Raw genomic sequence first — 25,390 nt, 5'->3', positions numbered from 1 at the left:
TCTCATGTAGTATTTCACTAGGGACTCTGGATACTCAAGTTGGGTAAGTCATAGTTATGTAGTAAATATGGGAAAGAAAACATCTCAGTATATACCCTGATTCATTATGGCAAAAATACAATTGTGCTTATGTTGACCTTACCTGAAGCTCTAAGTACCAATGCTAATTGAATTTAACTTGAATAAATAAAGGATTTTCTAGAGTTTTTATTTCTTCAAATATCAGTTTTAGTAAAAGTGTTTTCCTGGGAATTTGTTTTGAACTAGATTTTATCTAGTTTTGCAACCTCATTGCATAAAATTAAAATGATTATAAGATCTGTAGATGTAACATCTTTTTATGCTTGATATTATTAAGAAACACTTCTCTTTATTTCTTCATTATTCTTGGATTTCTGTGAGGGATTGCATTGTACCTATAGATCAGTCTGGAAAGAATTGACTTCACAATATCAAATATATCAATCCTGGAATATATTTAATTCTTCTACTTAGTTCTTTAATTTCTTTCAATAATATTTTATATTATCCATATAGATGGCTTGCATATCTTTCCATAAATTACTAATAAGGTTCTGATGTTCTCAATGTTTGAAATGGCATTATTTATCTATTCATTTTTTGGAAACACCATTCAGGTTTTACTTAAAAGGGAATATTCACTATTATTACCTATGTAAGCTGTAGTATGCAGTCTAAAATTAGAATCTCCCAGTTGTACAAGGATCTCTTTGGTTACTGTCCTGTGAGAAATTATCTTTAGATACTACAACCAATATCTTCATTCTCATTTCAACATATTTGTGCTGCAGCATAAGGGCAGGAGTGACAGTCTTAGTAGCAGTAGCAACAGAGCTAGGACATCCACATGAGAGAGATGAATCACACCAATGCTTTGTTCTTGAGCACAGAACCACATGTTATAGGGGAAAAGCTTCACTTATTTCTTATTTGATGCCCTTTCCTTCTTTACATAGATCTGAATTTCTGACCTACATTATTTTCCTTATCTCTAGAGAACTTTTAATAGTTCTTGCAAGGAAGGTCTAATTTCACAGGGTACAGAATTCTAGGTTGGTGGGTTTTTTCCTCAACACTTTAAATATTTATTTCTAATCTTGCTTTTATGGTTTGTGAGTTAAAGTCAAATGTCATTCTTTGTTACTCTACAAGTAATGTGTTTTTCCCATTGGTTTCTTTCAGAAGATTTATTTTTCATTATCTTTGATTTTTTATAATTTGAAAAAGATACACTTAGTTGTTTTCTGTTTAACATTTATCCTGCTTATTGTTGTCTGAGCTTCCCTCATCTGTGGTTTGGTGTCTGACACTAATTTGGGAGAAATTCTCAGTCATTATAGTTTCATATATTTCCTCTGTTCCTTTCTTTCTTTCTTTTCCTTCTGTGATTTTCATTACACAGAAATATGTTATATCTTTTATAGTTGTCCCACAGTCCTTGGGTATTCTATTCTGTTTTTCTGGGGGGTTCATTTTGTTTTCTTTGGGGTTTTGTTTTGCTTTTTTTTCAGTTTTTTTTCTCTTTGCTTTTCAATTTTGGAGCTTTCTGTTGAAATGTCCTCAAGCTCAGAGATTGTTTCCTCAGCCATGTCCAGTCTATTAATAAGGCCACCAAAAGCATTCTTCACTTCTGTTAGTGTTTTTGATTTCTAGTATTTCTTTTTGGTTCTTTTTTAGGATTTTCATCTCTCTGCTTACCTTGTCCATCTGTTCTGCATGCTGTCTACTTTATCCATTAGAGCCCTTAGTATAATAATCATAGTTGTTTCAAATTCATGATCTGATAATTCCAATATTCCTGCAGTGTCTGGTTCTGAAATTACTCTCTTAAAACTCTGTTTTTTGCCTTGTAGTATGTCTCACAAATTTTTTCTCATGGCCAGACATGATGTACTGGGTAAAAGAAACCAATATAAATAGGTCTTTAGTAATGTCATGATTTGGTATGGGGGAGGAGAAGCATTCTGTAGTCCTGTGATTAGGTCTCAGTCTTTTAGTGAGCCTATGCCTCTGGACCATGAACTGTGTGAGTGTTTCTCAGTTTTTTTTCTCTTGCCCCTTAGGCTAGAATGGGTTGGAGTTGGGTACTTCCCTTCTTCCACATGGAAGGCTAGAGCTGACTGGGGTTGGACATTTCCTTTCTCCCAGTTCAGTAAGGCTCTGATGTTACCCTAGCAAGTTAGACTGTGGTTAACTACTTTCTACTGAGGGCAGGCCATGTTAAGAAGAACAGAGTGCTCAGGCTAATTTCAAGAATGTTCCTTTTCCCCTTCTCTGGAAACATGAGGGGAGTTTTTTTTTTTTAGATATGAAAGAACCTGGTCAACCCTCTGGAAAGTAAATCTCAGAGTTGCAGGGGACCCCTTATGACCAGGCTCCCCTGAAGCTTTTAAATCTCAGATTTGCGCACACTAAGCCTCCAGTGATTTATCAGTTACATGTTAGGTTTCCTACTCTGGCACCTGTTCCTGCAGTGGTTTCCATTCATGAGTCTCTACTCTAGTAGACCATGATTCCCTCTATTTGCCACCTGTCTCTCCAATCTCAGGGATACTGATTTGCCCTGTGTCCTTACCTCTCTTATGGATCTTAGAATAGCTGTGGCTTTTTCAATATATTCAGCTTTTTACTTGTTGTTAGGATGGAGTGACGACTTCTGAGATGGCTACATATGGAACCAGAAATGAATTATTCAATGGCATTATTTTTTAACATTTCATTCTCCCATTTTTGTTGTTGGTATTTACATATAATGTTAATTTTTGTACAAGAATCTGTTTGAATTCACTTATTAATTTTAATAGTTTATCTGAGATTTTAAAAAAATATTTTCATCATATGCAATCATTTGCCTATGAATAATGATAGTTATTTTCTTTCCATATTTTGCATATATTATCCCATTGTCTCTTATTTGACCTTGTTTCTGTTGAGAAGTTAGCTGTAAATCTTAACGAGCCTCCTTAAAAATAATTGTTGTTTTCATTCCTCTTGAATTTATGATTTTCTGTTTGTATTTGGTTTTCAATGAGTTTATAATCAGGTGCTATAGTGCAGTCTCTGTATTAACACTGCTTGGTGTTTCTAGCACTTAATCTGTGGTTTGATGTCTTTCAATTTCTGGACAATTTTGGCCATTATCTTTTTTGCCGTAAAACAATATTTACTATCCAAAATAGCATCCAAGAGCCTAGGGTAGGAGATTACAGAATATGCTTGCCAAGTGCCCCATAAGATAACACCCTGAATGAATGGGCTAAGACTGTGGTTCTCAAAGTGTGGGGCCAGGAGAACATGTCAGCATCTTCTGGGACTTTTCAGAAATGCAAATGCCCGGGCCCCATCCTCCTGATCGGACAGGCTGAGGGTGAGTGGGACCCAGAGACCTGCATTTTTATAAGTGCCCCCTTCCCCCACCCCAGTGGTGTTCCAATGCAGGCTCAGGTTTGATAATCTCTTGGCCATTATCTTATTAAACATTTCTTTATCCCATTTATCTCCTTTTCTGTGACTTCAAGCAAGCCAATATTCAATATTTTCACTGTGTGCTATATGACCTCTGGGATATTTTCTATATTTTCCCTTTGTGCTTATGTTTGGTTATTTTATTCTTAATCACTTTTTAGTTCTAGATATTGTATTCTCTTCTACTGATTTAGCACTATTTTACTCACCTGTTGTATTCTTAACTTTAATTTTTATAGTTTCCAGTTCTAGAATTTACTTGATTTTCTAAAGTTTAAAATTAACTGTTAAAATTCTCCATATTATCATCTAATGTATTAAGTATTATAATTTCAATAATTTAAAATATCTATCTGATAAATGCCAACATATGGATTTTCTCTAGATCTGTTTTTATAGTATTTTTTTCATTGTTTTTGTTTGTGTTATGTGGTTTCATTTTCTGGTATGTCTGGTCTAGTAAATTATGATTGAATGGTGAGTATTTTTTATGAAAATGAAAATTTGAGGTAATATAGGCTCTGGATAATGTTTTTTTCTCACAGAGAGAATTTATTTTTCTTTTGTCAAGCAATAGGGTAGCTACAATTCTTAGAAATTAGGGATTGAGCTAATTTATAACTGGTTCAAGTCTTAAGTTTAAGCCATTCTATTTGGTTCACCCTTAATCCTAGTCTATAGGTCTCTGTGTAGCACAACTAAATGTTTCTCCCTCCTAGAAATATAAGATTACTGAAAAGCTTTTCTGTCTCACAGGCAAGTCAGCTTATCAGTCCCTTCTCCCACCTATAATTTTAGAATCAGTATGTACCTCAAGATGAATCTTGCTTGAATGTCAGGCTCACTTTTCTGTACCTCTCTCCTATTTCTTGGCCATTGAGCCTTCTAGGAATTGGTTATATTTTGTTTAGAAGATAAAAGAGTTTGCAACAAGATAATTTAATATTAGTGGGACAGAAAATGTGGGACTAGGTTTTAGAATCCATGATGCCACTAAAAAATATTTTGATTTGGAAACAATTGGAATCCTTACCTTGAACAGATAAGAAATTTCAACAAACCCCAAGGCAAAAGGGAGAGGTAAAAATGCTTCTTTTTATGAAAGTAAAGTTCAGGGTGTAGAGAAGTTATTCATCACGATGTCTGCTATTTAGTATGATAAATATGAATGGAAGGCCTATGAGTAAATTAAAATCCATTAGCTACATGGGTCTATCTCATTCCATACTTACCAAGAATTCTTATTTAAATCCTCTTAATACCAACAACACAAAACAATATGGGTCACTAGAAAAATTTAGCTTAAAACTTATTTAGTAAGTATAAAAGTAAGTATTTTTATCAATGACAATTATAGCAACATATAATTTTTTTCTTATACAGATAACACTATAATCAAGGTATAAATTTAAAAGTAACCAAATTTTTAGCAAGTTATTTTCTTCATTCCATGCTTCTTTTCTGTCCTTTACTAGATGTATGTGTGTATATACATAAATGCTATATATATACATGTAATGTATAATATGTATATGTATACATATATATTACATATATTATACATGTCAGTCATAGAAGACATACAATATTGTATTATTACTTCATCTTAGATAATGAATATTTTCCCATATTTCTACCTAGACTTCATGTGGTAAGCTGGCTGTTATAAGTATTTCATATAATATTGTCATTATATCATTTCCTAAGTCATTTTGCTATGTTTCTACACTAAATTTTTTTTGTATTATGCTGTTAAAATGATATTTAAAAGAACTTATTAATTCCCATAATTTTTATTCTTTTGATGATTTCCATTGGATAAGTTTCCACAAGAAATATTCTTTCATGGTCTAAGGGCATGTCTATCTTTATTTGGATATTTAGATATAATGTCTAAATTGCTGCCATAAGTAAAATTTAGGTGTGTTAATTTTACTATGGTCAGGTAGCACTAGGCATTATGGTTAATTTTATTAATTTAATGCAATATAATTCTTGTTATGCTTTAATAGAATTTCTTAGATAATTACTAGTTTTTAAAACATATATTAGAAAGCTACATAAGTATCAGACCTTTGGTAATATCCTTAGATCAGCTACCAACTCAGATACCAATAGAATCCTCAATATGACTACTTGGGATTAGAATGGTCAATATAGATAGAATCTGCTGATTTGCTGATGATTGTGTTAGTATTCTTCCACCCTGAGTGTACAGTGTTAAGTCAGTAGTGAACAAATATATTCCTAGTTTTATATACTCTGATTCTTGTTGATGACATTGAATACAAGTTTCTGCATAAAGATATTTAGAAAGGGCAATAAGGAATAAACAAGCTAAGAAAATGTAAGAGAAATCTGTTCGTTTTCAGATTAGAAATTTTAAAGCAGGAATGGATTGATGACGAAAACTGCTAAAATAGTTGTGATTATACTCCTGTAACAGCATTCATTACATATAGACCTCTGTATATAAGATCAAAGTATTGGGAATTCCCTGGTGATCCAGTGCTTAAGTCTCTGTGCTTTCACTGCTGAGGGTGCAGGTTCAATCGCCGGTGAGGGAACTAAGATCCCACAAGCCAAGCAGTGCAGCCAAAGAAAAAAAAAATTGAAGTATTAATAGTTTGAGTACCATTTTTATTTTTATTTCCCTTAAGTATCTAATTTTAATAGACTCCTTGATCTTTACTTTTAAAAAACTTGAACATTTAAATTTAATAGGTAATACATTTACAACTTTCTAAAAACTAAAATATAAAACTGTATAAATTGGAAATTCTCCCTTCTACCCTTGACTTCCAGCACTAGTTCTCAGTATCTTTTAAATGTACTATTATTTAATTCTTGCATATCATTTCCAGAGATTTTTATGGCAAACAACTTTATGTATTGATTTTACCAAAAAATAAGAAGTATAATTTAATGCAAAGTATGTTTTTCTCTCTAATATGAAAGGCATTTATTGAATAGATTGAAAAATTAAAAGTATTTTTAGAAGTTTTTTGTTGAAGACAACCCAAGGAAGTATGTCAAGACATTTTAATAGTTTCTGATTGTATCTATAAATGAAAATTTAATTATCATGTATAACTATCATTATTCAAATTAATGCTTCTTAAACAAGAGGAGATTTATTTATTATCTTGCCTAAAAAGTCTGGATATAGGAACACTCCAATGACGTTTAATTCAAGATTCAAGAATCCCCTCAAATTTCTAGATTATTTCCATCTTTCTGCTATATTATCCCAGTATATCAGAGTGCACCTAAGCGAGTGCTTCTCATGTTTGCACAAAGCTAAAGTAGTTCTAGATGTCATATCCACAGATAATAACATCTAGGCAAGGCCAAGCCTACTCATTCTTGTGGTTCCCCCTTTAGCAATGAGAAGTCTTTTAATGAAAGATGTTCCTTCTTAGCACATCAGATTTTATTGATCAGAATATCGCACATGCCCACCAGTAAACCACTAGCAGTAAGGGTACTTTCAGTGGTTTAAAACAAGTACACTTTTATTACATAATTATGTTGTAGAAGAGCAAACACTAGAATAAATTCAGGTATCTTCTAGTAAAAAGGAAGTATAGAATGATAACCAACAGTGTTTCCTATACTGGCTGTGATCACTCAATTACTCAGAAAAAACAAAACAACAACAACAAATATTTGATTAATGATGGGAAAAAAAACACTGAGTAAATGTTTAAATAAAAGAGCTTGGGAAAGTGGTTTTGGAGAAGAAGTAAAAGTGTAGTGAGTGGATATGTCTTCAATAATCATTCAGTAGGTGTATGTATTAGCTCAGGCTGCTATAACAAAATACCATAAACTGTGTACTTAAACAACAGAAATTTAATTTATCACAGTTCTGGAGGCTTGAAGTCCAAGATCAAGGTGCCAACCAATTTGGTTTCTGATAAGGACTCTTCATGCCTTGCAAACTGCTGCCTTCTCCTTGAGCCCTCACAAGGCCTTTCCTCAGTGCTCTTGCAGGGAGAGAGAGAATGGGCTTTCTGATGTCTCTCATAAGTACACTAATCCTATTGGATCAGGGTCCCACCCTTATGACTTCATTTAACTTTAATTACCTTTTTACAGGCCCTATCTCCAAATATAGTGACATTGGGGATTAGGGTTTCAACATACGAATTTCGGGGAGACACATTTCAGTCCATAGCTGTATACTCCTATTAATAGGAATATATAATTTCAGCATATAATAACTGACATATAGATTGCAGTATAGAGAAAAGCACCTATTGCAAAACATCTTTCCAAAACTTAGTGGGAAAATTCTCCACTCAACAATTAATGCCTAGAAAGTAACTTAGTAAGCTCTCACTAGCAAAATTACCATAACGTCCTTGGTAATGACGATTTGGTGCTTCCAGCAATAGTAAATGACTTAGATAGTGAGTTAGTAACACTTTCAATTTACCCTTTGACTGGTTTTATCGCCCAAACAAAAACAGGGTATGCTGCCCTGGAGCAGTGACTTGCTTTCGATTCTGTAGACTTTTGATGCTATAGTTCTTAGACACAAGGTCAGGAAAAGGAGAGGCTCTGTGAGGATTTCTAAGTCATCACCTTTTTCTCCAGGAAATGGGCTTTAACTTCCCATCAATTAGTTCAGATGGAATGACCCCCTTGAGACATAGCTCATGATGCCCTTTGATTTTGTCGAGTGTTTGGTTGTGCTCTTCTTTAAACTACGTTGGAATAGAAACCATTTTGTCAAATGCTAAGCCAATGACAAATGGGGAACCAAACCCAAGATAATACTGCTTTCCCATAGAAACAGGCATGGCTTCAAAATTTAAAGCATTAGAAGGGACAGTTGGTAGACAGTATTATTCGTTTTGTAATTATTTACATTACATTTTCTAAAGGAGTGATGAAAAAGTCACCTATATCCCATGAATCGTAATGGGGAAAGGATGGGCATTAAAATAAGGCATAAATAAAACTAGAAAAAAAAAGAAACTATTAAAACAGTTGATGAAAAATCACACTATTGAAAATAATACTTTTATAATCCTGCAGAGCTAGGGGCTGGTTAGTAGGTCCTTGTGAATCAGAGCTCATAATACAAAAGCTTCTTCTACAGATTGGGCAAGCTTCAGTGCTAAGAACACAGCCAATTTGAAAGGTTTCTAATTTTCACTTTGGGAAATAACAAAGCATTTTATTTGTTAAACTGAGAAAGCCCTGAGTTATTTATTTTTTATTTTCTCCCCTCATCAGCCTTAACCCTCTCACATAAGATGACTATCTCAATGTGAAGGGGGAAAAGTGATATATGGGTGGTGCAAATTATAATATATCACATAATTTATATGAAAATCAGCCTTATTCAGGAGTGTTAAATGAATGGAACCTTTTTATATAGCAGCCTAAAATGTGTTATTTTATATTCTGGAAAATCTTTGTTTCTTGAGTAATGTTACAAATTTCATAAATGTAACTAAAACATTGATAGAAGTTGGGAAAATAGAATATTATTTGAAAATTTGTGAACTATATTTAGATTACTTCTTTATAAACTATAGTAACAGGAAATTAGCCCACATCTTGCAAAATAGCTGTCCCTCATATGTAATTTTTTTGCCTCAGAAAGTAGGCATTTCTGCAGTGCTGAAATGTTATTAGTGTATAGTATGCTTTATTGTAGAGATTTGTTTAATTTTTATAGTTTGATATGATTATTATAAAAATATATCCACTTTTAAAATCTCAAGTTAATATGAAGGAATTATATCAATATATAGTACATAAATGTAATGAACCATCATTTAGTTGCTTTAGCCTATACAGCTTTTATCTAATGCCCTTTGTCTGTTCCAGCAGCTCATTCAGGATACCACATTACATTTATTTGTCATGTCTCCATAGGTTGCTATTGGATGTTAATGGTTTCTCAGACTTTTTTGTTTTGTTTTTAATGACCTTGACAGTTTTGAGGAGTATCGGTCAAATAATTTTTAGAATGCCCTTCTATTAGAAATTTTCTGATGTTTTTCTCATGGCTAGATTGTAGTTAGGGGTTTTTGTTGGATATGCACAAGACAGAGGGCCATTTTCATCATACCATATAAGGGTACATAATATCAACATGATGCATCACTGTTGATATTGACTTTGGTCATCTGGCTGAGGTGGTGTTTTTCAGGTTTCTCCACTGCAAAGTTATTATTCCCCCCCCTTTTCCTAGTGTACATATATATATATATATATATATATATATATATATATATATATATAAAAATATTTCTATATGTTAATATTTGTATCTATAGTAAACTAACCATGAGTTTATACTGTCTCTAACTCTAATCCATTATCACATGAATCATTCTAGCCTATTCCTCTTATCTACCCATTCCCTCTCCAACTGTGAGAAAACTGATTCCTGCCATTCACCATGCATTCATTTAGCTGTTCAGTTGCAGTATACCTGTATAGTAGTATTAGGATTTTTATCCATACTACTTGGGGACAACTTTATCAACTGAAGTATAGTCCTTATGTGCAGTCCCTTGTGTCTTCATTTTCACAGACTCCACTCATTTTCGCAATCACTTAGGTAAGGATCTTTTCCCCCATGCCCTTCCCTGATGTTATTCTACACATTTGTATTACAATTCAATTCCCTTGTCATAGACTGCGTTCCTTCCTGGGATCTGCAACTGCTTAAATGAGCTTTTCCTTAATTTTTAAACATTAAGGTTTACTCTTTGTGCTGTAAATTTGTATGGGTTTGAAGAATGCATAAATCACCCTCCACCATTACAATATCATACAAAGTAGTTTCACAGTCCTAAAAATCCTCTGTGCTTCATCTGTTCAAAACTTCCCTTCTATCCCCAAATCCCTAGCTAACACTAAATATTTTTCTACCTCTGTGGTTTTTCCTTTTCCAGAATGTCATATGTTTGGAGTCATATAATATGTAGTCTTTTCAGATTGGCTTCTTTTACTTAGTAATATGCATTTCAGGTTTATCTGTGTCTTTTAATGGCATGATAACCCATTTCTTTACTTTTTCTGAATATTTCATTGTATGGATGTACCATAGTTTATTCACTGGTTGGAGGACATCTTGGTTGATTCCTGTTTGGGGAACTTATGAATAAAGCTGCTATAAACACTTCTGTTTATTTTTGTGTGGACATATATTTTCAAATCAGTTGGGTAAGTACCTAAGAGTGGTATTTCTAGATCCTATAGTGAGATTGGGTTTAACTTTATAAGAAATTGCTAAAATTTCTTCCAAAGTGGTTGTACTATTTTGCTTTTTAACCAGTAAGATCTACACAATTGCAAGGTTAACTTGTATCCATAAGTGATTTGTGTGGACAGATTTAAAATGTAAGCGATTACTACATAGCCACGAAATAAGACACAAAGGCAGGGTCCAAATCATAAAAGCTCAAGTTTGTCATATTCAAACTATGGAAGGGATGGGAGCAGTCACCACTGAAAATTTTTGATCACTTGGAGGGATATGGTTATATTTGTATACTACAATCATCACTTTTGCATCGATGTTAAGAATAGAAATGTGAGACAAAAGTTGGAATAAGGAAAACCACTATAGTGTCAGACACAGAAGTCTAATGATAGATAGTAGATGATGATAGAACCAGTGAAGGAAGATGGAAGAAGCGAAGCTGGAAAAGTAGGCACAAATTCTACAGGTATTATGAAGATGTAATTGATAGTGACTGATTGGATGTGGGATATGAATAGAAGAATTTGGTTAGGGGTTTCACGTTTCTCACTTGGGTTAATGACACCATTAACTAAGATACTAAACAGAGAAGGAGTAAATTTGGCATGAAAAGACACAATGAGATCAGGTTGAGATATACTGAGTTTAAGCAGGCTGTGGGATATCCAGGCATAGATAATGTATAAGATCATCTCGTATAAAGATTTAGAAATGAGAAGACAAATCTGGACTGGAGAGACAGATTAGAGATGAGTTTCTTCATAGGTGGTGGTTGGAGCATGGCTTATAGATAAAGGATCCCAAAGATGAGGTGGGAAAGGAGAGGGCTGGCAGAGTACCTTTAGCTTATAACCAATATCTAAGAGGTGAGCACATGAAGACAAATCCATGTAGAGTAAGGAATTGTGACCAACGCGACTGAAAATGATCATGCTTCAGGAAAAGAATTAGAACCACAGCAGTTACTTATGAAAAAATCCAGATTATAGGATTCTACCACAGACTCACAGAATCACAATCTCCGGGACTTTGGAAAATTGCATTTATAAATTCAGTAAATATAGTCTATACTATGAAAACCTACTGAGAGTAAATACCATCTTGCAATGAATTTGGGGTGTGTAGAAATGAGAAAATGCATGCATTTAGTAAAATTTAAAAACACAGTTTAAAATTTGGCAGTGGAAGACAGGAGAGAAATAGAAGATGTAGGATAAATGTAGAGATAAATGTGTTAAATATAAAGAGAGAAAGACAGGAAGGAGATGAAAAGAAGGGGGGATTCTGATGGAAAAACTTCACTTTAAATACGTATATATTTATATATGATTATGTATACACACACATACACTAGTGGTTAAGAATGTGAGTAAAGAGACTTAGCTATGGGGACCACCAACCTTAACATCTTGGGCATCTTACCTGTCTGTGTGTCTTCATCTGTGTGAGAGATAATAATAACACCTACTTTCTGGAGGACTTTGGGAAAATTAAATAAAATAATCTAAAAAAATCCTGGCACAATATTTGCCATATGAATAAGCACTAAATAAATATTAGGTATTTTGTTAGTTATACATCTTCAGTTTCTAAAAGGGCTCTGGTTAAGGATAAGGTAAGAAATCTAAAAGTCAATACCCACCTTTTGTGTATTTCAAACATTCATTAACTAGAAATAAAATACACTTACAAATAAGTAAATTTGTACCTTTATCCTTTTTTCAATAGAAATATTATTCTTAGTAATACTATAAAGCTCTTGAGAACAACAAATCCATCATTTCTCAACTAGGATTCCCAGAAGAAAATCCCTAGCAGCAATATCTATAGCTCTTAAAGCGAGAGGATAAGTTTTTCTTACATTTGGGGCGATGGGGGTAATCTTTTCCTATAATCTGCAGATATGCCTTGTTGGTAGTAATGTCCCACATTTCAGTAGTTAGAATTTCAGATGTTGGTTGATTTCTAGAAATGTATTTAAACACCTGGATTTGCATTGTTTTATTTGTTAGTCAAATCTGTAAGCAAGCCTCCAGGGAAAATCTCACTGCAAGTTTCTCAGTTGTAATTAAGACAAAACATGTGAGAATAGTTGCCTGTATGAGCTCACAGAGGTAGACAGATCTCCTGAGTGAATCACAGGAGATGCTTGAAGATTAGTAAACTGCTTTTAATTCTAAAGTTTCAGAGCCTTTGTTTTTTTTCTTCTGCTGTCCTTGGTTAATGCCTTCCTAGCAGGGATATATTTATAAATGCACAGTATGTGTATAACACCCAGGAGTGGAAACAAATCTCTGATCCTCACCAATGAACATTCCAGATAAGCACACACTCTAATTTTTACTTGGGTTTGATCTTTAATTAGGTGAATAGTCATATTTATTCTCTCATAAATAATATCTAATGACTTCCTATGTAAATAAACATGTTAGTTCTTACCAGATGCCTTAGCCACATGGTTTTGGTTTAATAATAAACTCTTGGATGGATTTAAAATAGTATTTTACTGTGTTTGCATGATTGCATGTATTTTAAGCTATGATACAACAGCTTTGTACTGTAAAATATTATTACACAATTTTAAAACAATTACTTGGGCTTCCCTGGTGGAGCAGTGGTTGAGAGTCCGCCTGCCGATGCAGGGGACACGGGTTCGTGCCCCGGTACGGGAAGATCCCACATGCCGCAGAGCGGCTGGGCCCGGGAGCCATGGCCGCTGAGCCTGCGTGTCCAGAGCCTGTGCTCCACAACGGGAGAGGCCACAACAGTGAGAGGCCTGCGTATGGCAAAAAACAAAAAAACAAAAAAACAAAAAAAACCAATTACTTGTGACAAATTCAACAACAGCAATAACAAACAAAATAAAATCTTTTACTCCAGTGAAATATTAGGATTGCATGTTGATCCTGTAAATGATTTTAAAATACTTTGTGATCCCTAACATTGAGGAAAATACACATTTAAAAGAAATTAGTGTGTCATTGAACTTTTTACAATTAAATAGTCACTTTACAATTTAAGATGTAGCCACCGCCCCCTCCCCCCAAATGTCCGTGTATAAGGACAAATGACAGATTGGAGTTGATTATGCCTATAGTTTTTGAGTGGATGTTACTTATTTTTTCATGTAGTTAGAATGTCTTATACACATTGGAGTTCCAGACCTGATATTGTAATTGTAAATAATAACTAGGAATTCCCTCATTCCTCAGGCCCAAGTGCTCACATCAGATATTTGCTGACCAAGAGTTTTAGTAGTTGAGAAAGTTCTAATACTGTAAGAATGGAGGCAGGGAGCAGAGCTAGCTTCGTTTTTTGTTGTTGTTGTTTTTGTTTTGGGTTTTTTTTTCTTGTGTAGTAAAATATACCATTTGACCATTTTTAAGTGTACAGTTTAGTGATATTAAGTGCATTCACATTGTTGTATTAGGTTGGGTTTTAAGGGCTACATATCAAGTCTTAACAAATGCTGTTGTTCAAAATTACTTTTTGCTTTTCAGAGCACGAATGACTTTGAGAAAGGATGATCTGGATCTGACTAATTAGTTATGTTTTAGAGATAAATATGTTAATGCTTAAAAAGAGATGATAGAGATACTTCATGCTGAGCAGGAGGATTTGCTTCTATTACTTAAAATAGGGTGAAACTAGGGATCATGGGCTCATTGCCATACATACTAATTAGTAGGAATGATAACATTTTGGTTGTCTGCTTGTTAATACTTTTGTCTTATTTCTAAATTGTTTCTAAACTTGGGGAAAGCAGGTGTTGCTATTTATTACTCCTTCATCTACTTTCAGAATAATACACCCTTAATAAACCATTTAAAATGGATGAAATAAGAGAAAATTGCTATATTATCAAATTGAAAGCATGCATGTTAACAACGAACTCCTTTACTGCTTACAATGAAAACTTGGTTTTCCATGTTAAGCTGTTTCTGGAAAAGCTGATATAGTTCAAAGGAGCTCAAAGCTAAGGATAAAATGATAAAGAAAAAACTTTTTTTTAATCATTGAATATTTATATCCAAGATGTTTAAGAATGTGCATGATTAATTTGTAAATCCAACAATGTACCCCCTCAGGATTGATGTAAAATATTACTGCTGATTCTTGAAAAGGTAAACATTCGTTAAAGTGCCATATACCATATGTTTTAGAATACTGTATCTACAATCATTACTTTTCTAAAAAAATTAACTTACACAACAGACATATTTTATAGGTGTAATTCAGTTGTCCTGGCAGAATAGAAATCTCCCATTCCTTCCTCCCTGCCCAGCAACAGGCAACTGCAAATTTATTTTTTGTCTCTGCAGATTTGTCTATTCTGGACATTTCATAAAAATGGAATTATAGAATATGCAGTCTCTTGTGTCTGTCCACCCAGAGTGTAGCTCTGTCACACTGGCTGGGGTAGGAACAGGACACAGTGTCTCACTGTTTTTACTGAGATTTATTAGATTTTCTTGAATAATGTTTCTCCATTTACAGTATGACCTCAGGACAATTTTCAGAGCCTTAGTCCATTTTTATTTATTTTTATTTTTTACCAGCAAAATGGTTGTTTAGGTAGGGAGGAGTTCCTCTGAGCTTCTTGAATTGCTATTCCTAAGTCCCATTTCCATAAGAAGCTTTTTAAATGAACATTTTTATGTATTGAAAGTTCCCTGAAGTGACTACTTTATTGTAATTTATACTCTGCTGTATTTTTTTTAACATCTTTATTGGAGTATAATTGCTTTACAATGGTGTGTTAGTTTCTGCTTTATAACAAAGTGAATCAGTTATACATATACATATGTTCCCATATCTCTTCCCTCTTGCGTCTCCCTCCCTCCCACCCTCCCTATCCCACCCCTCTAGGTGGTCACAAAGCACCGAGCTGGTCTCCCTGTGCTATGGGGCTGCTTCCCACTAGCTATCTATTTTACGTTTGGTAGTGTATATATGTCCATGCCACTCTCTCACTTTGTCACAGCTTACCCTTTCCCCTCCCCATATCCTCAAGTCCATTCTCTAGTAGGTCTGTGTCTTTATTCCCGTCTTGCCCCTAGGTTCTTCATGACCCTTTTTTTTTTTCCCTTAGATTCCATATATATGGGTTAGCATACGGTATTTGTTTTTCTCTTTCTGATTACTTCATTCTGTATGACAGACTCTAGGTCCATCCACCTCACTACAAATAACTCAATTTTGTTTCTTTTTATGGCTGAATAATATTCCATTGTATATATGTGCCACATCTTCTTTATCCATTCATCTGTTGATGGACACTTAGGTTGCTTCCATGTCCTGGCTATTGTAAATAGAGCTGCAATGAACATTTGGTACATGACTCCTTTTGAATCATGGTTTTCTCAGGGTATATGCCCAGTAGAGGGATTGCTGGGTCATATGGTAGTTCTATTTTTAGTTTTTTAAGGAACCTCCATACTGTTCTCCATAGTGGCTGTATCAATTTACATTCTCACCAACAGTGCAAGAGTGTTCCCTTTTCTCCACACCCTCTCCAGCATTTATTGTTTCTAGATTTTTTGATGATGGCCATTCTGACTGGTGTGAGGTGATACCTCATTGTAGTTTTGATTTGCATTCCTCTAATGATTAGTAATGCTAAGCATCGTTTCATGTGTTTGTTGGCAATCTGTATATCTTCTTTGGAGAAATGTCTATTTAGGTCTTATCCCCATTTTTGGATTGGGTTGTTTGTTTTTTTGATATTGAGCTGCATGAGCTGCTTGGGTGATTAATCCTTTGTCAGTTGCTTTATTTGCAAATATTTTCTCCCATTCTGAGGTTTGTCTTTTGGTCTTGTTTATGGTTTCCTTTGCTGTGCAAAAGCTTTTAAGTTTCATTAGGTCCCATTTGTTTATTTTTGTTTTTATTTCCATTTCTCTAGGAGATGGGTCCAAAAGGATCTTGCTGTGATTTATGTCATAGAGTATTCTGCCTATGTTTTCCTCTAAGAGTTTGATAGTGTCTGGCCTTACATTTAGGTCTTTAATCCATTTTGAGTTTATTTTTGTGTATGGTGTTAGGGAGTGTTCTAATTTCATTCTTTTACATGTAGCTGTCCAGTTTTCCCAGCACCACTTATTGAAGAGGTTGTCTTTTCTGCACGTATATTCTCGCCTTCTTTATCAATAATAAGGTGACCATATGTGCATGGGTTTATCTCTGGGCTTTCTGTGCTGTTCCATTGATCTATATTTCTGTTTTTGTGCCAGTACCATACTGTCTTGCTTACTGTAGCTTTGTAGTATTCTGCTGCATTTTTATATTTAGAAATAAAAGTGCAAAAATTGGGCCTCTAATAAGAGTGATATAAGAGGATAAAGTTTGGTCCAGAGGAGATGTGTACATAGATTGATACTAATCCATGAAAATATGTTTAATCGAGCTTCCCTGGTGGTGCAGTGGTTGAGAGTCCGCCTGCCGATGCAGGGGACAAGGGTTCGTGCCCCGGTCCGGGAAGATCCCACATGCCGCGGAGCGGCTGGGCCCGTGAGCCATGGCCGCTGAGCCTGCGCATCCGGAGCCTGTTTTCCGCAACGGGAGGGGCCACAACAGTGAGAGGTCCGCGTACCACCAAAAAAAAAAAAAAAAAAAAATTATGTTCAATCAGATATGTTGCTTGAGTACCGTGTATCTTAGGATCCCAACCTAATAGTTAGTCCTTTACAATTGGAGAACTTAGAAACACGCAGTCTCTGGTAAAAGAAAGAATGCTGAGTAAATCTTTGCTAGACCCAGACTCTCATGGACAAAAAAAGAGATGCTACTGAGCAAAGTATTCCAACTATTTGAGAGATGCCTCAAATGAAAGATTGATCTATAAGGACATCAGACTATTGCAACCTAACACTTGTTATTCCTTGTAGCTGGCTTGAAAGACAAACCTAGCAGATATGTATTTGTCCTTTGTCCTGTAACTTCCTCTTACAGACTAACAACAGAAACAGTTGAAGGCAGATAGACCCACAGTGTCATTAGTAAGAATATAGGTTTTTACAAAGAATATGAATTTTCAAAATCGATCAGTTTATCAAAGGATTCTTAAAACATGTATATACATTCCTAGGATACACAATAAACTCATTGTTTGGGATTTTAATTTAAAAAAGTAGAAGTCTGTACTCAACATAGAATGTAGCTCACCGTTGCAGAAGGAGGGATCAAGAGACCCCAGGGGAGATGTCTGGTTCTGAGGTAATGATATTGAGCCATGGTGGCAATGTGTTTTCTGCCAGATCTTGGTGGGAGTCTCCATAATTGTTGAAGACCGCTACACCACCAGAAAATCATCAGTAAATATGTTGATCAAGCAAAATTAAATTTATTTTACTTATTGCAGCAAGGGAGAACATGAACTTGGCATAGCCTTATTTGTGTGAAGGTATGAAAGGTTATTTAAGGAGTTTCAGGACCTGGATTTGGTGACTTAAGGTGGATTTTACATGATAAAGAACCCACTGGAATTAAGTAGAGTTTATAATATAATAGTGTTTGTTTGGTGGACACAGCAAGGCAGCGGTCTTAAAATGAGTCTTGATGATACAGCTGTTAGTTTTCATGTAGGCTGATTTGGTTGGGTTACAGACCTATTTTCTGAGAGAAAATATTTCCTAGAGTCAGCTACTAGGTTATCTTTGTTTGGTCTGAGTTGTTTAACTAGGAACTTGAAAAGATGCCCAGCTTCATTTTTTACAGAGAGAGGTAATTATATTGGCATCATTTCTCACCATCTATATCCTATTTTAGAGAAGGAATGTGGAAGAAATAATATCAGGAAAAAAACCCCAAACAAATCAAGTACATTTGGAACATTTAAAACTTGATTATATTTGGTTTTCAAACCTTCTGTGTTTAACAAATATATTTTAATTAAGTTTGCTAAAGCAAGGCTTAAACTTCTAACCTTTTCTGCTGAAGTTACATATTTCTTTGGAAGTTACTCAGATAAAAATCTAAGGTCATATCTCTCCTCAGATTCCTTTGAAATGTGGTTCTTTATTTTTATATTGTTCTAAATATTTGTCTATTTTTCAGTCCTAATAATTTGACTTAAATGTGTGACATTTTTGCACCTCTGTTTATTTTTTTCTCCCTTATTACTCTTGTTCATGGTATTCAAATGTACAGAGAGCCAATTTGGGTCAAATAATTAATAGAATTTGCATTGTAATGACATAAAAAATATTGTTCAATTCAGAACCACAGGATGTGCTCTGACATGTAATTTTTTGCCACAGTTGCCACTATTGCTCCATCTCCAGGTTTACCTGTTGCCTATACTTTTCTTTTCTTCCTTTGTTACATACACTTCAGCTGTGCCAGTGTCTCAAGCTTCTCTGTTGATATGTTGAATCCATGCCTACAAAAAACACCCACGCATTTACACCCTCTCCTCCTACCCCCTTTTTCCTGTGCACGCTATTCGGGTCTAATGATTTCTCAGGACTTCTGAACAGTTCTCATCCTCTAACTTCCCTTCCTTACTTTCCTGAGTCCAACTTTTGTTTGTTTTAGTCATCTTTGACTAATCCCTCATTTCACTGAAGTGATTCTCAGATTACTTCCTAACATATAATATGTAGGAAGTAAATTTTCTGCATGTTTTCATATCTAGAGTTGCTTTCATTCTACTCTTCACTTCAGAGTTTTATTGTGTAAAATTTGTACTTGAAACTCTTTTCACTCAGAATGTTTTCTTCTAGCAGTTTGATGAAAATCTGATTCACATTGCTTTGTGTGAATTCTTTTTTCTTCTCTCTAGAAATTTTAGAATCCTTGCCTTATTCATAGTGTTCTGAAATTTTCCTACAGTGTATTTAAAGGTATTTTTCCTTCAGTGTGAAGGGCCATCTTAAAAAAGGCTGTCTCTCTTCAAATCTAGGAAATGGGTGTAAATGTTTTCTATAATTAACCTTCTGCATTTGAAACTGTTGGACATTCTGAATTGATTTTCTAGGTATTTTGAATTTTCTACTTGTCCTTTATTCTACATTTTGGGACATTTTCTCCAATTTGGTTCCTACTCTTTCTGTGGCACTTTTATTTTTGCAGTTATAGTTTTAATTTCCAAGAGATCCTTCTCACTCTCTGATAACTCCTATTTCATAGTATCTCTTGTTCTTACTGTCACTAAATAGCTTCTGTAATTTACCTGAGACTGTTCAATAAAGTTTAGTTTTAAATGTTTTCATTTTTTCCTCTGGATTACCTTTATTTTTCCTAACATCAGATGGTGTATTATATTATCTTAGATTTTTCTCTTTCCTGCTGCAATTTCCCTCAAATGTTGGGTGACCCTTGGTTTTCCTTTCATATTTAAGAATAAGACAGTAGAAATACTTGGAATCTCTGTGCTCTTGGGTTGGGCATGTCCAGTGATAAACTCTGCTCTAAGGAATAGTAAAGGATCAGTTAGTATCCTGTTCTCTACTGTGAGATGTTTAAATATTTAGAGCTTTAATTTAGGAAATCAGAACCCCTGTTAGATTACATCATACATCTTTCTCTCCATACTCTACTCCAGGTTGCATATTCAATCTCTTTTTTTAATTAAAAAAATTATTTACCTGTGATGGGCTTATTCCTGTGTGGTGATCATTTTGCAGAAAGAATGGGGAAGGTATGTGGGAAAGTTTGACTTTTTCAAGATAACCTTTTTTTTTTTTTAACATCTTTATTGGAGTATAATTGCTTTACAATGGTGTGTTAGTTTCTGCTGTATAACAGAGTGAATCAGCTATACGTGTACATATATCCCCATATCTCCTCCCTCTTGTGTCTCCTTCCCACCCTCCCTATCCCACCCCTCCAGGTGGACAAAAAGCACCAAGCTGATCTCCCTGTGCTATGTGACTGCTTCCCACTAGCTATCTGTTTTGCATTTGATAGTGTATATATGTCCATGCCACTCTCTCACTTCATCCCAGCTTATCCTTCCCCCTCCCCGTGTCCTCAAGTCCATTCTCTACATCTGTGTCTTTATTCCTGTTCTGTGCCTAGGTTATTCAGAAACTTTTTTTTTTTTTTAAGACAGCCTCTCCAATAAGTGATGCTAGGAAAACTGGACAGCTACATGTAAAAGAATGAAATTAGAATACTTCCTAACACCATACACAAAAATAAACCCAAAATGAATTAAAGACCCAAATGTAAGGCCAGACACTATAAAATTCTTAGAGGAAATCATAGGCAGAACACTCTATGACATAAATCACAGCAAGATCCTTTTGGACCCACCTCCTAGAGATATGGAAATAAAAACAAAAATAAACAAATGAGACCTAATGAAACTTCAAAGCTTTTGCACAGCAAAGGAAACCATAAACAAGACCAAAAGGCAACCCTCAGAATGGGAGAAAATATTTGTAAATGAAGCAACTGACAAAATATTAATCTGCAAAATTTACAAGCAGCTCATGCAGCTCCATATCAAAAAAGCAAACAATCCAATCCAAAAATGGGCAGAAGACCTAAATAGACATTTCTCCAAAGAAGATATACAGATTGCCAACAAACACATGAAAGGATGCTCAACATCACTAATTATTAGAGAAATGCAAATCAAAACAACAATGAGGTATCACCTCACACCAGTCAGAATGGTCATCATCAAAAAATCTAGAAACAATAAATGCTGGAGAGGGTGTGGAGAAAAGGAAACCCTCTTTCACTGTTGGTGGGAATGTAAATTGATACAGCCACTATGGAGAACAGTATGGAGGTTCCTTAAAAAACTAAAAATACCATATGACCCAGCCAACCCACTACTGGGCATATACCCAGAGAAAACCATAATTCAAAAAGAGTTATGTACCACAATGTTCATTGCAGCTCTATTTACAATAGCCAGGACATGGAAGCAGCCTAAGTGTCCATCGACAGAAAAATGGATAAAAACAATGTGGCACATATATAATAGAATATTACTCAGCCATAAAAGGAAATGAAATTGAGTTATTTGTAGTGAGGTGGATGGACCTAGAGACTGTCATACAGAGTGAAGTAAGTCAGAAAGAGAAAAATAAATACTGTACGCATATAACCTTTTAATCATCATCTACCCTTCTTGATCCTGCCCTCTTTTGAAAGTACATTCATTGAATCTATGTCTCTCATAGTATAAAGTAAATCAAGTGACTGAGCCTATTGATCTGACCCATATTTGTGAGGCATACCAACCAACACTATTCCCTCAGTTATCCATCTTTGAGAAATTTGTTTAAATGACTTGCCTGCTGAAAGCATGGCAAGAATTTCCTTCCCATTTTACTTGTGCCCTGGTATTATCTGTCTTTTCAAATTTGTTTAACATCATTCTCTTGGGTTTTTAATAAGACAAGAAATAAACTCAGAAGCTCAGCTTGACAATCCTTAGTCTCATGTTTTAACAGTAGTGTGTGTATCCCTCTATTTGATTGCATTCAAAATCACTTTTCATCTATTACATGGCGGTAATTAGAATGTATAAATTGTACTGCTGTTTTTGAGAAGGAGGTGAAATGGATGTCCATAACTGCTCTGGGCAGTCATTTGGTATGATGTTTCTGGAAAGCAATTTGGCTGTGTGGATCAAGATAATTGAGGATTTAATGTCTGTAACAATCTATTGTATGGAAATATCTAGAGACCCATTTAAGGAGCTCTTAAACTGTTATGAACAGCCTTATTCAAATAATGAGAAGTTTGAAATAACTAAAATGCTAACAGCTTAAGAAATTATTAAATAATTTATTATATCTTTCATAAAAGAATATTTAGACAAAGAAAAATCAAGATATACTTAAATGATGACAATATAATATTAAATAAGAAAGCAGGCTAGCATACTACGTATTTAATATAATACAGATTTTAACTCACATCATACAGAATTACCATTTTTATCAGTAGAAACAGTCTGCAACTTTAAATTAAAATATATAGATATTGTAAGTAGTTATAATAAATATAATTATATATGTTGTGTAATTACCTAAGTTAAAATTAATTATACAAAGTAGAAATAAAAATGGATACAGTGAAGGAATACTAACAGAGATTATCTTGAGGTGATAGGATTACAGTTAACGTTTATTTTCCAGATTATTTTTGTATTTATGTCAATCCCAATCCCCCAGTTCATCACACCACCACCACCACCCCCGCCACTTCCCCCTCTTGGTTTCCATACACTTGTTTTCTACATCTGTGTCTCAATTTCTGCCCTGCAAACCGGTTCTTCTGAACCATTTTTCTACGTTCCACATATATGTGTTAATATGCAATATTTGTTTTTCTTTTTCTAACTTACTTCACTCTGTATGACAGTCTCTAGATCCATCCATGTCTCTACAAATGACCCAATTTCGTTCCTTTTTATGACTAATATTCCATTGTATATATGTACCACATCTTCTTTATCCATTCATCTGTCGATGGGCATTTAGGTTGCTTCCATGTCCTGGCTATTGTAAATAGTGCTGTAATGAACATTGGGGTGCATGTGTCTTTTTGAATTATGGTTTTCTCTGGGTATATCCCCAGTAGTGGCATTGCTGGGTCATATGGTAATTCTATTTTTTGTTTTTTAAGGAACCTCCATACTGTTCTCCATAGTGACTGTATCAATTTACATTTCCACCAACAGTGCAAGAGGGTTCCCTTTTCTCCACACCATCTCCAGCATTCGTTGTTTGTAGATTTTCTGATGATGCCAATTCTAATTGGTGTGAGTTGATACCTCATTGTTGTTTTGATTTGCATTTCTCTAATAATTAGTGATGTTGAGCAGCTTTTGATGTGTTTCTTGGCCATCTGTATGTCTTCTTTGGAGAAATGTCTACTTAGGTCTTCTGCCCATTTTTGGACTGGGTTGTTTTTTTTTTAATATTGAGCTGCATGAGCTGTTTATATATTTTGGAGATTAATCCTTTGTTTGTTGATTCATTTGCAAATATTTTCGCTCATTCTGAGGGTTGTCTTTTTGTCTTGTTTGTAGTTTCCTTTGCTTTGCAAAAGCTTTTAAGTTTCATTAGGTCCCATTTGTTTATTTTTGTTTTTATTTCCATTTCTCTAGGAGGTGGGTCAAAAAAGTTCTTGCTGTGAATTATGTTAAAGAGTGTTCTTCCTATGTTTTCCTCTAAGAGTTTTATAGTGTCTGGTTTTACATTTAGGTCTCTAATCCATTTTGAGTTTATTTTTGTGTTTGATGTTAGGGAGTATTCTAATTTTGTTCTTTTACATGTAGCTGTCCAGTTTTCCCAGCACCACTTATTGAAGAGACTGTATTTTCTTCATTGTGTATCCTTGCCTCCTTTGTCATAGGTTAATTCACCATAGGTACATGGGTGAATCTCTGGGCTTTCTCTCCTGTTCCATTGAGGTATACTTCTCTTATTGTACCAGTACCATATTGTCTTGATTACTGTAGCTTTGTACTATAGTCTGAAGTCAGGGAGTATGATTCCTCCAGCTCTGTGTTTTTCCCTGAAGACTGCTGTGGCTATTTGGGGTCTTTTGTGTCTCCATACAAATTTTAAGATTTTTTGTTCTAGTTCTGTAAAAAATGCCATTGGTAATTTGACAGGTATTGCATTGAATCTGTAGATTGCTCTGGGTAGTATAGTCATTGTCACAATATTGATTCTTCCAATCCAAAAACATGGTATATCTCTCCATCTGTTTGTAACATCTTTAATTTCTTTCATCAGTGTCTTATAGTTTCCTGCATACAGGTCTTTTGTCTCCCTAGGTAGATTTATTCCTAGGTATTTTATTCTTTTCATTGCACTGGTAAATGGGAGTGTTTCCTTAATTTCTCTTTCAGATTTTTCATCATTAGTGTATAGGAATGCCAGAGATTTCTGTGCATTAATTTTGTATCCTGCAACTTTACCAGATTCATTGATTAGCTCTACTAGTTTTCTAGTTGCATCTTTAGGATTCTCTATGTATACTATCATGTCATCTGCAAACAGTGACAGTTTTACTTCTTCTTTTCCAATTTGTATTCATTTTATTTCTTTTTCTTCTCTGATTGCTGTGGCTAGAACTACCAAAACTATGTTGAGTAAAAGTGGTGAGAGTGGACATCCTTGTCTTGCTCCTGATCTTAGAGGAAATGCTTTCAGTTTTTCACCATTGAGAATGATGTTTGCTGTGGGTTTGGCATATATGGCCTTTATTATGTTGAGGTGGGTTCCCTCTATGCCCACTTTCTGCAGAGTTTTTGTCATAAATTGGTGTTGAATTTTGTCAAAAGCTTTTTCTGCATCTATTGAGATGATCATTTGGTTTTTAGTCTTCAGTTTGTTAATATGGTGTATCACATTGATTGATTTGCTTATATTGAAGAATCCTTGCATCCCTGGGATAAATCTCACTTGATCATGGTGTATCATCCTTGTAATGTGCTATTGGATTCTGTTTGCTAGTATTTTTTTGAGGATTTTTGCATCTATATTCATCAGTGATATTGGTCTGTAATTTTCTTTTTTTGTAGTATCTTTGTCTGGTTTTGGTATCAGGGTGATGGTGGCCTCATAGAATGAGTTTGGGAGTGTTCCTCCCCCTGGAATTTTTTGAAAGAGTTTGAGAAGAATGGGTGTTCCCTCTTCTCTAAATGTTTGATAGAATTCACCTGTGAAGCCATCTGGTCCTGGACTTTTGTTT

The sequence above is a fragment of the Aethalodelphis obliquidens genome, unplaced genomic scaffold, assembly GCF_003676395.1.
Source record: "Aethalodelphis obliquidens isolate GAN/ISIS:26980383/991018 unplaced genomic scaffold, ASM367639v1 scaffold4, whole genome shotgun sequence".
NCBI classification, from domain to species: Eukaryota; Metazoa; Chordata; class Mammalia; order Artiodactyla; family Delphinidae; genus Aethalodelphis; species Aethalodelphis obliquidens.
The sequence above is the reverse complement of the archived record's forward strand: the minus strand, read 5'-3'. Positions refer to the sequence as shown.